The sequence below is a fragment of the Pinus tabuliformis genome, chromosome Q, assembly GCF_031772625.1.
Source record: "Pinus tabuliformis cultivar Carrire ecotype Pingquan chromosome Q, CPIR1, whole genome shotgun sequence".
In the NCBI taxonomy this organism is placed as follows: domain Eukaryota; kingdom Viridiplantae; phylum Streptophyta; class Pinopsida; order Pinales; family Pinaceae; genus Pinus; species Pinus tabuliformis.
In genome coordinates, this window is record NC_142296.1 from 986,185,972 (window position 1) to 986,199,525 (window position 13,554).

At 36.8% G+C, this 13,554-nt stretch overlaps 1 protein-coding gene across 1 annotated transcript in view; it reads right to left on the bottom strand.

Moving 5' to 3' along the window:
- The window catches only part of LOC149222792 (tubulin-folding cofactor A-like), a 110,221-nt gene that overhangs the window by 55,964 nt on the left and 40,703 nt on the right, over positions 1–13,554 (bottom strand). The window lies entirely within an intron of this gene.

The window sequence follows — 13,554 nt, forward strand, 5'->3', positions numbered from 1 at the left end:
ATTGTAGAGAGTCAAAAGTATTAGGAGGTTTTTCTGTATACCAGTCATGAGCATCACCTCCTAAAGTCAAGACAAAAAGGGTCATCCTGACATCTTCATGATCAAAATCAGGAGATCTAGCATACTTAGCCATCCATATGTTGAAATCTCGCAGATGGGAATTAACAGTAATGGCATTATCTCCATGAAAGCTAGGCAATTTGTCTATCCCAACAGATGGAATATCATTGGGGGCTCCAGGAATGTTAGAAAAATCACAAGGGGCAAACAGACTCATGGTGTTGCGCCTAACTTGACCCCTAAAGAGCAGATGAACGTCAGAAAGGGCTTCTTGTCCAAGATTTGTAAGGAGTGCACGAGAAGCGAGTTTGTGTGATCGCACCCTGTAAACCTTTTCAGGATCCGGAGTGGGGTTGCACAGACTGCCTGGATGTCTTCTAGTGTACACTCTCGCAGATAATAATGGAAGTGGAGTCGCCACTTGAACAAGAAGTTACGCACAGCAGAGCTTGAAAAACAAGGACCAAGGACAGAAAAACTCTATCCCCGGCAACGGCGCCAAAAAATGTTGTCGCGCAGATTGGCACGACAACGCTCAGACCGGGGGCTGTCACTCTGATCCCCGGTCTCTCCGTTTAAGCCTGTCTCCCATGGCTAAGGGGGGTAGTCCCTGGAAAAGATGGAGGCCAACTGCCAAGTAGTTGGGCTGGGAGACGAGATGCACGATTGAAATAAGCACTAAAATGATTCGATGAATTGAGCAGACCAGTGCCTTAAGAGGTCTAAATGATTACTAGCTAGATGATCGAAGAACATGAACCACGGCCAGCAATCATCAGATAAAGAGAGCAATGCTTTAAATATTCAGTAAAACCACAACGCTCTTCAAACAACGATATCCAGCAAACTAAAAGAAATAAATTGCTTCAAACAACAGAGAAACCAGATATCAATTTCGTGCTCAAATCTCAGCGTGAAAGATACAGCATGCATAAAAAAGGCTGAAACTGGCAAAAGAAATTTTCCAAAAAAAAAATTTTATTTTTTTATTTTTTTATTTTTTTTATTTTTATTTTTTTTATGAAAATAATAAAATTAAACTATCACACTAAAGTTTAATTCCTAAATCAAAACAAACTATTAAAATCTAAAACCAAAGTCTATTTTAATATTAAATCTAATCCTAAAGCTAATACAAAATATAACCTAACCTACAAAAAAAAAATATAAAACTAAATCTAAACCTAAACTTTAAACTAAAGCGAAAGACTTAAATTTTCAAAACCTTTTGATTCTTTTTTTTTTTAGATTTTTTATCATAAAAAAATAAACCCAACTCTACACCTAACCTAAACTATGTAAAACAAAATTTACAAACCTATGCCTACGATATCAAAAAAAAACACACATCGAAATCAAAGGAAACGATATACGCAAAGGGAAAAAGAGCTGAAACGGAGAACGCAGGGTTACGGGCTGGCACTCACGCTGAAGCCCAAAGGCAAAGACGCAGGTCAAAACCTAGCAAACTCACATGAGAAGGGGATTCACGAAAACGGCTGCACCCAAACGAAGATAAGGCGTGGAACTCAGCATGTTAAAAACGGCTTACGTGACAGGGTTTTCAGAAAAGGCGAGATCGAGGGCTTCACAAACGTCACCAGCATAACCAGGTATATGAGCAGGCTTGGACGATTTAAGAAAGGTCGATGTGGAAGGTGGAGCTCAGAAAACGCTGCATTTACTGATAGATTGACAAAAACAGCAGGCAAAAGAAACGATGGCACATGCGGAACCCTCCAGGACGCTTTCCAAAACACGCACTTGCCTCAGATACGAGATGCAGAAAATAATCAAAACCAGAGAAATCGATTTAGCTGCTACTGTGCATACATGAAGATTTCGATAGCATAAACGAAAATCATTTGAAACTCATCTGAGCATGGCTTGCCTGGTTTGATGAAATTACTCAATACGTTTGCCAGAAATCAAATCACAAAATATCCAAATCGACAACCTAAGTTATATATGCAGTCATGCTTCCATTGTATTTCAAAAAGAATTTCTCTGTCGTTCCTCAGTGTTGTGCTTGCAGTTTTAAAAGGACAGCAGGGGTTTTGTAAATACCTGGGATGACTTGAAGCATGCAGAACGCACCTTTTCAAGCTTGACTCTCACTTTGGCACAATGTGTTTTCAGCAGCAGTCGGAAATAACACGCTTAACCCACGACCTGGTCACTAAAATTGAACTGCAACATCACCTGATGACAGATACCCTGCAGGAAAAGAACTCTAGCAGATATCCACAAAATTTTACAGTAAACCCTTCAAAATTTACCCAAAGTCAAAATTTTAAAGCTCTAGAACAGCCAGATTTAACCATGATAGCAGTAACATTTTCAAGATATTAAACATTTGAACTTTACTGTGAGAATAAAGAAAATCCCTCATGTAAAACAGGAAATAAACTCTAAAAGATTAACCCAGGGCACCAACAACTGGGCTCTGCACAGAACAGCTTGTGGGAGTCGGCTGGTTCAACCCAGAACTTCCCCAAACGCCCACAAATAATCTTCACCTAAAAGTTCCCTGCACACCTCAAGCCAGCATCAGCAAAAAGGGCAAGAAATGCTGCTAGATTTCAAGAGAAAATGGAGATACCTGCCATTTTCCAGAAACCCTACAACATTCAGACCCAAACACGTGAGCAAGATACCTGTACTCACAATGCTCTAAAAAAAAATCAGCTATTTTAACTGTTGAAAACTTAAATATGCAGAAATTCAAACACCTCACAGCAATTCCAGAGAGTAACACCAGCCAGTTTGAACCCCAAAGTCTTTTTATTAATCAGAAATCAGTTTACAAGAGAGCTTTCAGTACAGACTCACAGATCAGATAAAACTGAAAATGACCACCTAAGACCCTACATAAAGGAAATGATCCCAACGGCTAGTTTTGGGTGATCCACAAAAATATTATTATTTTATTGCTTAGGGTTTTTGCTTTATGCTTTCTTTTTTTTTTTCTTTTTTTTTTTCAAATTTTTAAATTTTTTTTTTTTTTTTTTTAAATTTAAATTTATTTTAAGATGGATCATCAAACCCAGCCGTTGGAATCATCACCTAGGACCTAGGACCTAGGACTCATGAGGGGATTTAAACATTTCTCGACCCTCAAGACACATTACATCATGACTTTTACAATTTACATCTTAAGGGGACGAACCCACTTTAACATAGACCACCCAGATCTGCGACACAACTATAATCTAGCAGATTAACACGCTAGGATTCTCCTAAAGTCCTAATAACGAAATGCATCCCGGCTTTGGGGTCGGGTTTGAAGGAAAACTCTGCCGATCCATGGATCGGTGAGACTAAAAACCTCCCGGGACGCAGATCGTCATTAGAAAGTTAGGTCCACCTAGGCAACTTTACATACATGACTCTGATCTGCTTAGATTATTTACATTTCAAACATGCAGACTGGGTTTACAACAGGAAAGATCAAGCTGTCGATGATTGTAGGCTGGCACGGACATGTCGCTCAGGAGCTACCCTTCTCTGCCAACAGAAAGGAGGTGTACTGCATGGGTAGTTGACCAGTAGTGGTCAACAAGAGGAAATTCGACCCCCTTGACCACATATAAATAGACATCACTTGACATCATTTGGAGGCATCTCATCTCACATCACATCATTCATTCATTGGTTCGTACACTTCTGAAATTGCAAGGCCGAGCCACTGAAAGTCTGAAATCTGCGAGCTAATGAAAGTCGTCATTCTACAACTACTGAAAGTTGTCTTCTGCGATCTGCGAACTACAAAAAGTCTGTGATCTGTGAGCTACCGAAAATTGTCATTCCACAGCTACTGAAAGTTGTCTTTTTGCGATTTGCGAGCTACAGGGTTGTTTTTCTCTGAATTTGTTGACTTTTGCATAACTATACCAGATTTGACTTTACAGCTCATCTATTGGATATTGGTTGGTTGATCATGTAGATAGTCAAAGAATTGACTTTGACTCTTTTTGTTGATGAATTGAATCATTGTATCTCTTTGTTGAACATTTGATGACAATCTAATAAGAAGAATTTGAAAGGGGTGTCCCCCTTGTGGGTATTTTCCCTGGTCTTTGACCAAATCCTTGTGTCTCTTATCGCTCTTGATTGTATTCATTGAATTCACTGTTCTATCTACAATTGCTATTGATCATTGGAAGATTAAATTGTTTTGGAAAGATTGCTAATTGAAGTTAAGAATTGGGCTAAAGTGATTGTGACAGCATAGAACAATGGAAAATTAACATTAACATCATTCACTAATGGGTTTTTATGGTACCATCAAATCTAAATAACAGAAGAAGATAAAAAGAAAACAACCTCGCCACAAAATGAGCTTCGTATGCATATAACATCATTCATTTTGGCTTGAAGTATGCCCCAGTAGTATTTTCCATAATCATTATAGTAGCATTCTGCAAATACATTCATGTTTTTGAAGGAGTATCTCAATCACTGGATTGTTTACAATTCACCATAAAGGATCATGTAGTGATGTTGTATCTCATGTTTGCGAGATGACATCAATTACAAACTACAGGTATCTTTGAATATGAAAAAATACATCTTCTACATGCCATTCAATGCATTGTTCAGTTATGTTGTCTATAAGGATAGTGTTTTAGTGGATGTTGCTAAGATTGTTGGAATTTTCAACCTAGAAACCCTAACCACTGTCCATATGTTGCAATCAACCATTGGACACACCATATACTATAGAAGATTCAGTAGCGGGTACAATGTAACAACCACACCTGTCGAATGGTTGTTAAAGAAAACAAAGGAGTTTTCCTAGAATAACAAATCCCAAGCCTCTTTGGACATCTTAAAGAAAAACTAGCAAATGCCTCAATTCTTATTTTTTCAAATTGGACTCTAATATTCCATATACATGTAGATGCCTCAAGTATTGCACTGGCAGCAATAATAACAAAACCTAGAGAAAGGATGATGGACCATCCTGTCTATTTCACGAGCAGAAAATTATCTAAGCAAAGTGCCACTGCACAACTAGTGAAAGAGAAGGATTGGCCATGGTCTACTCCCTACAGAAGTTCAGGGCTTATTTTTGTAACTTGTGGGACATTTCATGGTTTTCATAGATCATGCCCCACTAAAACACCTGGTGAATAAATTGGCTTTGGAGAACCACATTTGTAGGTGGCTCCTGTTGAAGAATGTAACTAGGTTCGGTCTTCATTGTACTCGAGTCAAAATGAAATATATTTATCAAAAGAAAGCAAAAGAAATTTTATTTAAATTGACTTGTTAAAGCATGGGTTTCATGCTTGGGTCAATAGTCAATAGGTCAAAGCACCCATTGTGTGCTCTAGGATTTTTATTGAGTCAAAGTAAAATATATCTTTGTAATAAACCATTCTTGGGCTCTTTCAAGTCAAGAAAGAAAATTATTGTCCTACTCCTTCCCCATCAAGTCAACCTCCCCAACTATCTACTAGTCGGCCTATATAAAGTCGATCCTTTTCAATTGATCATGTCGGCATATTTTAAGGAGGCTCCAACAACTATATATACCAAGTAAGCTCGTCCAGTTTCACTGAAGAGGAGCAAGTTTGGTTCTGAAATCCCACAGACAAGGAAGGTGCAGCTTGAAGGAAGGTAGCCTAAATCTGTAATGAAGGAAGCCGAAAGTCCCACTGTGAAAAAAGGTAGCTGAAGTTTGAATTAAAGGAAGCCGAAGTCTGGAGTAAGAGGAGACCAAAGTTCTGCAATTACACAGGAATGAAAGGAGGCCAAAATCTGGAATTCCACTGAAATGAAAGGAAGCCGAAGTCTGCAATAGAAGGTGGCCCACATCATGAAGATTTTGACCTTAAAATTCAGTGAGATTAAAGAGGCTGACTTGATGGAGGAAAGGAGGTCGTTGTCTTGGTCTTGGTTGTCTCACTGTCATATGAATCTACTGAAGGAAGAGTTCTTGACTGGGTTTTCCCCTAGATAGGGGTTTTGCCCTGGCTGAGTACCTATATCATGTGTTCTCTGGTGTTTTCTTGTTTTTGGCAATTGTCTTGATGATAATAACATAACTACTAAGAAGAAGAAAATAATAAATCACAAGAAATTGTCAAATAGTGGAGAAATCAAATTAAACAAAGCTGCCCTAGATTTCTCAACGTTGTTTCAGAGCTAAGGATAAGTAATTTGAGGCAACTAGAAGATCATTCTTGAGCAAAAGAAATAGAGCTTCAAGCCTTGTCATGAAGTACATAGGAGCAATGATTTGAAGTAAGTCAATTCTGAACATATCCCTGTAACTAGGCCATAAGCCTGAACTAAAGGATTAAATGCATCTAAAAGAAATCTTCAGTGACACCATTCTAGAATTCCGAAAAGCCAAGATTATAGTCTATTCAAAACCGAGTCCATAAGGGAAGCAAAGTTCTGTGCTCAAAGGATAGGGTCTGGAACTGTTTCAACAAGAATTCAAGTTCTAAGGACTAAAGATAAATTACTATCAAAAGGAGTACAATACGCAAGGACTAATAAGAGACATCTGAGTTCCAAGTCAAAGAGCCATCCAAAGCTAATCCGAAGTAATATATGTTCATGACATTTTACCATCCAAATTCTTGATGTCACCTAAGATGGTACGAAGTATAAGTTCTTGTGCAAATGATTAGAGGGAGATCGAATCCAATACTTAAAATTTCCAACAAAGTGCATTCTAAAGGAAGGGAACAAAAGTCAAATTGATTGAGAACATTCAAAAGACCTGAAGCTACAGCCATCTTTATAATTGAGGGAGTCAAAATAAATTTCTCTGAAAGAAAAACGATATATATATTTACGAAGGTCAAGCCTTACAGTGACATTGCAGCCAAGACTTCTAAGAAGTCCAAATCAGTAAAACATAATCTTAGTTTAAGGAAGTAAAAGAAGATTCTACCGTTTAGCAAATCCTATCTCAAAAGGGAAGCTGTCTACATCAATCAACATAAAAGAATTTCATTCAATTACAGTCAATGAAGAGACATCTAAGGACCAATTCAAAATCTTCATCAAGTATTAGGACTGCTCTTTATGTTTTTTCCTTTAGTCATCTAACATGTGTATGCAGATTGCAAGAACAAGCCACAAGCTCAATAGAATATCAAGACAAAGGTATGTAAGGACAGTTAGAACTAAATTTCTTGAACAAGAATAAATGATGTCTAGACTTTGTAATGAAAATTTTAGATAATTATCACGCCATTGCATTTGCATATTTTGTGCTTGTCAAGAAATACTGCAGGAATATATTAAGAATGATGACCTGGTAAATCAAATCCTTAAAGCACGAATTGACAAATAAGGAGGTGAACTATGAAGATGTTATCATATTTCAGAGGGAACCCTTCATTAAACTTACCAAGTTTGTAAAAGGAGTAAATCAAGTTACGTATAAAGACTTATAGTAAATCTTCTTCATATTACAAGGTACGGTAATTTTTAAGAGGTTTGTTCTACATTACTAACTCGTTCATGCCTAGGATTTTGAATCTTAAAGATTCTTGACCAGGTGATTAATCTTTAGATTAATCTACCATCCTCGTATCTTTGGTCATTCTTATAGAACCCTAAAAAGGTTCTCTATAAAACCCTAAATTATGGGTATGTCGATGATAATGTGTGAAACCCTAGCCTACTTAGGGTTATTGGTGAGGTCCAAGAAAATGCTATTTTTAATGTTTGAATTTTTTGATGGTAATGCCATGTTTGGGGTTTTGATATGGTTATGGAAACCCTAATCTGTTAGGGTTGGATGGTAATGTCTAAAATCCCAAACCTGTGAAGTTTTGGTAAATATGGGTTTGTTGTGTTATGTATTGAAACCCTAGATCTTTAGGGTTTGGTAGGGTTTATAAGCAATACCCTTATTTTAAATGATGTCCATCTGATCAATATGTTTGTGTCATTGGGTTTGCCTAATATATGTTGTTATGATTTGCTTGTGCATGATTATGAAATCCTAGATATGTATGTGTGTAGACCTAATTGTTGATAGTCATAAGTCCTAGGGTTTGTAATTAAGCCCTAGTCAAAGTTTGATACTCTAGGATGATATTGTTTAGTCTTGATGATGAATCTAGGGTTTACAACAAAATCCTAGTAGAAGCTAGTCATGTTGTTGAAACTTTAAATTGAGTTGTGATTGGTTTTGATTTAAGCTTAAAAGCTCATGTATGAAATCTAGCGTTTGCACTAAATCCTAGTAGGAAGTCTAACATATGAATTCTGAAAGTTGTTAGATGCATTGTTGAATTATACTTGTTTGAATTGTTTCTAGGGTTTGTTATATATAAAAGAATTTGTCATATCGTTGAAAGAGATATTAAAGCCCTAGATATAATGAGATTGATATCTTGATTAAGCTACTGATGTGATTTAGGGTTTGTAACAAAAACCCGTGAAAGAAGTTGAAGTTTAAAAGTATGTGTCTCTTGGTGACTATGAACCTAACTAAGTTTAGGTATTTAATGTCTAAAGTCTAATGCTTCCATTATTGTATGATCTTGATAAAGTTAAATTCATGCTTATATATATGTACTTGCGGTTTAAGTTGTACAGGTACATAATCTTCAAGATGTTGAAGATATTCGCAAGTAAAGATGATTTGATTGACAAGCATGATGAAGGAAGTTATATGAATGATGATGATCAAGAAGGATGGAAGCCATGAAAGATTCTTCGATGTCATAGAAAATAATTCGATCTCCTTAAGTTAAGAGGGAGCCTAGAAAAGAGTATATCTCCCGAGTTGAGAGGGAGGGCATATTTTAGTCAATATGGATACCTTGAAGAAGAAATTGGAGAATGTATATTGAGGTGATGTTGAAAGAAGGAAAGTTGGATTTGCTTGTTGCATGTTAAGTAGGAAAGGAATTTGGATGATTGAGGAAACCTTTGTCAAGATTTGTTTGGAAAGCCTTGAAGTCCTACTATGATGAATTGTGAGGCAGCATCAAGAAGTCAGAATACCCCAAAGGTTTGTGTTTACTCATGAGTATTTGAAAAGTTTGTTATTGATTGGGGTTGTGACTGTTTAGGTAAATCTCTCAAGGTTTTTGAAAAAAGCATGCTTAAGGTTAGAGAGATTTGATGTGTTGAGGCATTGAGTGTGTAAAATGCCTGGGAGGATATCTGACCAGCATATGTATTGATGTCTAGATCCCGAAGAGGGAGGGTGATATTGGTCATGAAGCTCTGACCTTGGATACGCACCTAGATCCCTGGGTTGATGGTTATAAAGTAAGCTTGATGGTACCTAGACTCGCTGAAAGCTTTAGTCCATCTCAGTCCCACCCAGATAGATTGCTTTGGTCAAGAATCTAGTCTGTAGCACCGTGAGTGCCTAAACTGTTTTGAGGACCTTGGATAGATTGCCTTGGTCAAGAATCTAGTCTATGGCATTGCAGTGCCTTAACTCTTTGTAGATAATGTGTTTTGAGATCTTCCATAGACATATGTAAGTATGAATACCTCCCTAGTTAAGACGGAGTGTTGAAGAATGTAACCAGGTTTGGTCTTCATTGTACTTGAGTCAAAATGAAATATATTTATCAAAAGAAAGCAAAATAAATTTTATTAAATTGACTTGTTAAAGCATGGGTTTCATGCTTGGGTCAATAGTCAATAGGTCAAAGCACCCATTGTGTGCTCTAGGATTTTTATTGAGTCAAAGTCAAAATTATTTTTGTAAGAAACCCTTCTTGGGCTCCTTCAAGTCAAGAAAGAAAATTATTGTCCTACTCCTTCCCCATCAAGTCAGCCTCCTCAACTATCTACTAGTCGGCTTATAAACAATAACAAATCGGCCTATATAAATTCAATCCCTTTCAAATGATCATGTCGGCTTATTTTAAGGAGGCTCCAACGACTATATATACCAAGTAAGCTCATCCAGTTCCAGTGAAGAGGAGCAAGTTCGGTTCTGAAATCCCACAGACAAGGAAGCCGCAGTTTGAAGGAAGGTAGCCTAAATGTGTAATGAAGGAAGCCGAAAGTCCCACAGTGAATAAAGGTAACTGAAGTTTGAATTAAAGGAAGCCAAAGTCTGAAGTAAGAGGAGGCCAAAGTTCTGCAATTACATAGGAATGAAAGGAGGCCGAAATCTGGAATTCCACTGAAATGAAAGGAAGCCAAACTCTGCAATAGAAGGTGGCCCACATCATGAAGATTTTGACCTTCAAATTCAGTAAGATTAAAGAGGCTGACTTGATGGAGGAAAGGAGGTCGTTGTCTTGGTATTGGTTGTCTCATTGTCATATGAATCTACAGAAGGAAGAATTCTTGACTGGGTTTTCCCCTAGATAGGGGTTTTGCCCTGGCTGAGCACCTACATCATGTGTTCTCTGGTGTTTTTGTGTTTTTGGCAATTGTCTTGGTGATAATAACATAACTACTAAGAAGAAGAAAATAATAAATCACAAGAAATGGTCAAATAGTGGAGAAATCAAATTAAACAAATCTGCCCTAGATTTCTCACCAGCTCCTAACCAAGAATTTGATGTCAAAGTAACTGTAAAGCCTGGAAGAACAATGTTGGACCAAACCACTTGTCAAGAATTTAGATTAGGGAACCCAAGGCTTACTCAATGATCAATGACTAGATTTTGACCTGTTCAAGGAGGAAGCCATGCTAGACTACTCGGAAGATATTGATATTTTTCTAACAATGGGACTGATAATCAAGGAATATACAAGACGAGAAAAAACCAGTTGTTAAGGATGCAAACTAACAATTGATCATGGGGTAATTACTAATTACACAGATTGGGCATCTATAATCACATGTTGCATGATGGATCATGAACACTTTGAGATGTGGAATACCATAATGGAGTTGCACAAGGCCAACATGGGAGAAAAGCAACAGTGCAGAAAGTATTGCAAGCAGGCCTATGATGGCGCGCCATTTTTAAAAGTGCTAAAGATTATGACAGAACTTGCAATGTATGTCAAAGTATTGGAAGATCTTCCAAGAGAGGCGAGCTACCTCTACACTCAGCAGTTGCATTGCAACCATTTGAGAGATGCGTGATTGACAAGTTACGCCACCAGGAATGAAGGTTATTGGCAATAATATAGTGTTAGAGGTAACGAGACAAAAACCAAGATAATGCATGACTTCAAGGCATTAAAGAGCAAAGAGACAGAAGACTGAAGACACTAGGCAAAATTTAGAAAAGATATCAACCAATTCGTAAATGAGGAATTGAAAGTAAAGTAATGGTTATTGAGTTTGAATGAGTCTTCTTAATTCTGGGCAGGAATGTATCAATGTACAAGCTACAACCTATTTGTGGGTTAGATTTTAGTTGAATATTAGTTAGATATGTGGGATGGATGTTAGATATTGTGTCATATTTTGGATTGTAATACTAATGTGCCCTGGTGAATGAACCACTATTATGTAATGATGTATTGGATCATGATTGATGTTAATGGAATGAGGTCCCCCTTTCAGTTTCTATTTGCCTTTATATTGTATGGTGATGTATTTTACTTCTAAACTTTATCTATTATGTTCAATCGTAATCTTCTGATGGCATAAATGTTGTGTACTTAGATTTAGGTGAATGATGATCTAGATGATAATGTTCAATAGTTGAATGGGTAGAAGGCAGTTCGTGATCTGATGTTTAGAGGTAACTACTATTTAAAATAGGCATCAAGATGGGAAATGGATGTATTAGTCATGTCGTTTGAGCCCTACGGAATCCCTTATCTCTCGATACAATGCTTCAAGTGAGACCATCACCTCTCCAGGCATTTGAAAATGCCAACACCTAGACTACAATGAACCCCTTGTTGGACACTAATGCGGACCTAGGTCTCGATTTGAGACCACTTGTGGCTGCTTGTTAGTGGGCAATAAGCAAGAGGAGCAATCCATGAGACCTAAATTCTAATGCATGTGTACATGTTGAAACTAACCTTAGAATCAATTTACTATCCAATACAATAAGGGAAAAGGGTCCCTCTGTGAAAATAAAAAGGAGGGAGGAAAGATTACAAGGAAAGCAGACAAACCAAAAAAGACACCCTCTTACATTTATTTAAAAAAACAAATCTACCATCAAAGATAACTTAAGAAAAAGATTTCAAACTAAAGAAGGAATTTGTACAAAGGCTTCCATACATTCATTCAATATGTCCAGATCACCCTACACCCAACACAGGACTAGAAACCATTCCTTTAACCCAAGCACACACAAGAATATAACCATCTTTAACCCATACAAAAATAGAATCCAAAGACTGCTAAGTGCATATAGTCATATAACCTGTAGTCTCAATGGATAATTCTACATTCCTTGGCTCTGTGATCTCATGCACACCAATGTGTCAAGACTTAGTTAATAATGGCTATCCAGATCAACTTTTAAAGGAGAGATTCCTCCTCCAAACAATACCCATGGGTAAGTTTCCCTCTGCAATTTGGCTACTAAAAGTCTAACTGGCTAATGAATTCTACACAGGCTGTCCAGTTTAGAGAAGCTTTTTTTCCTTTTGTATGCTTAGATGTGTTGGAAAGCTCCTAACAACAATATTGGGATGACATAGGAACCACACAAAGCAGTTGTGTAAAGTATATATCATTGCAATAGTTGGGTAGACTCATATCATTGCAACAGTTGTATAAAGTTCAATATGCAAAACCAGGTGCAGACACAAGGCCTGTGAATAAAACCAGATTCTCAGAAGATAGTGAAATTCCCACACAAGGCGTGATCATCAAGATCTGAAACAACTATATATTAGAATGGTCAGAAAACAAACACAGAACTTCTAACAACGCACATATGCTAGAAGTTGCAAAGGAAATGTATGAGAGAAAATAGGAGGAATGCATTAAAATTCTCATGATGTGTTTTGAAGTAGGTATAGAGGCAATTATCAACAGACTAACAACGTTGTGGGACCACTAACATGTTATGATTATCAATTTAAATGTCAGTGATGGTAACATAGAATGTCAATGTGATTCAGCTACAATGTTTACATAGAATTTATCACCAAATGCTTATCAAATAAGGCTAGAGATGGAAAGAACACTAATTGGGACAACTAACACGGTATAACTAGAAAAATTTAAATGTCAACAATACTAATATATGATGTCAATATGAATAATGTACAATATTTATATAAAAGATCACTACCTGCTTATCAAAGAAGATAATAATGAAAAAACATTTAGATTAACTCATCTATGATCACTAATAACACATTATCCAAAAGTTTGATGTGTATATTGGCCCTTACATTGACCATAAATGATCAAATTAAAATTGACCAATGTAAAATATTTACATAAATATCATCACACACCTTTAAAACAAGGTAGTAATGGAAAAACACATATTAGCCAATTATGATTACTAATAACATATCACCCAAAAGTTTATGTTTGTGCCTTTAAATCAGCCGTTAGTTTTAATATCTTTGGGCAAAAGCCAAATGAAAGTTGGAGCTCTGCACATG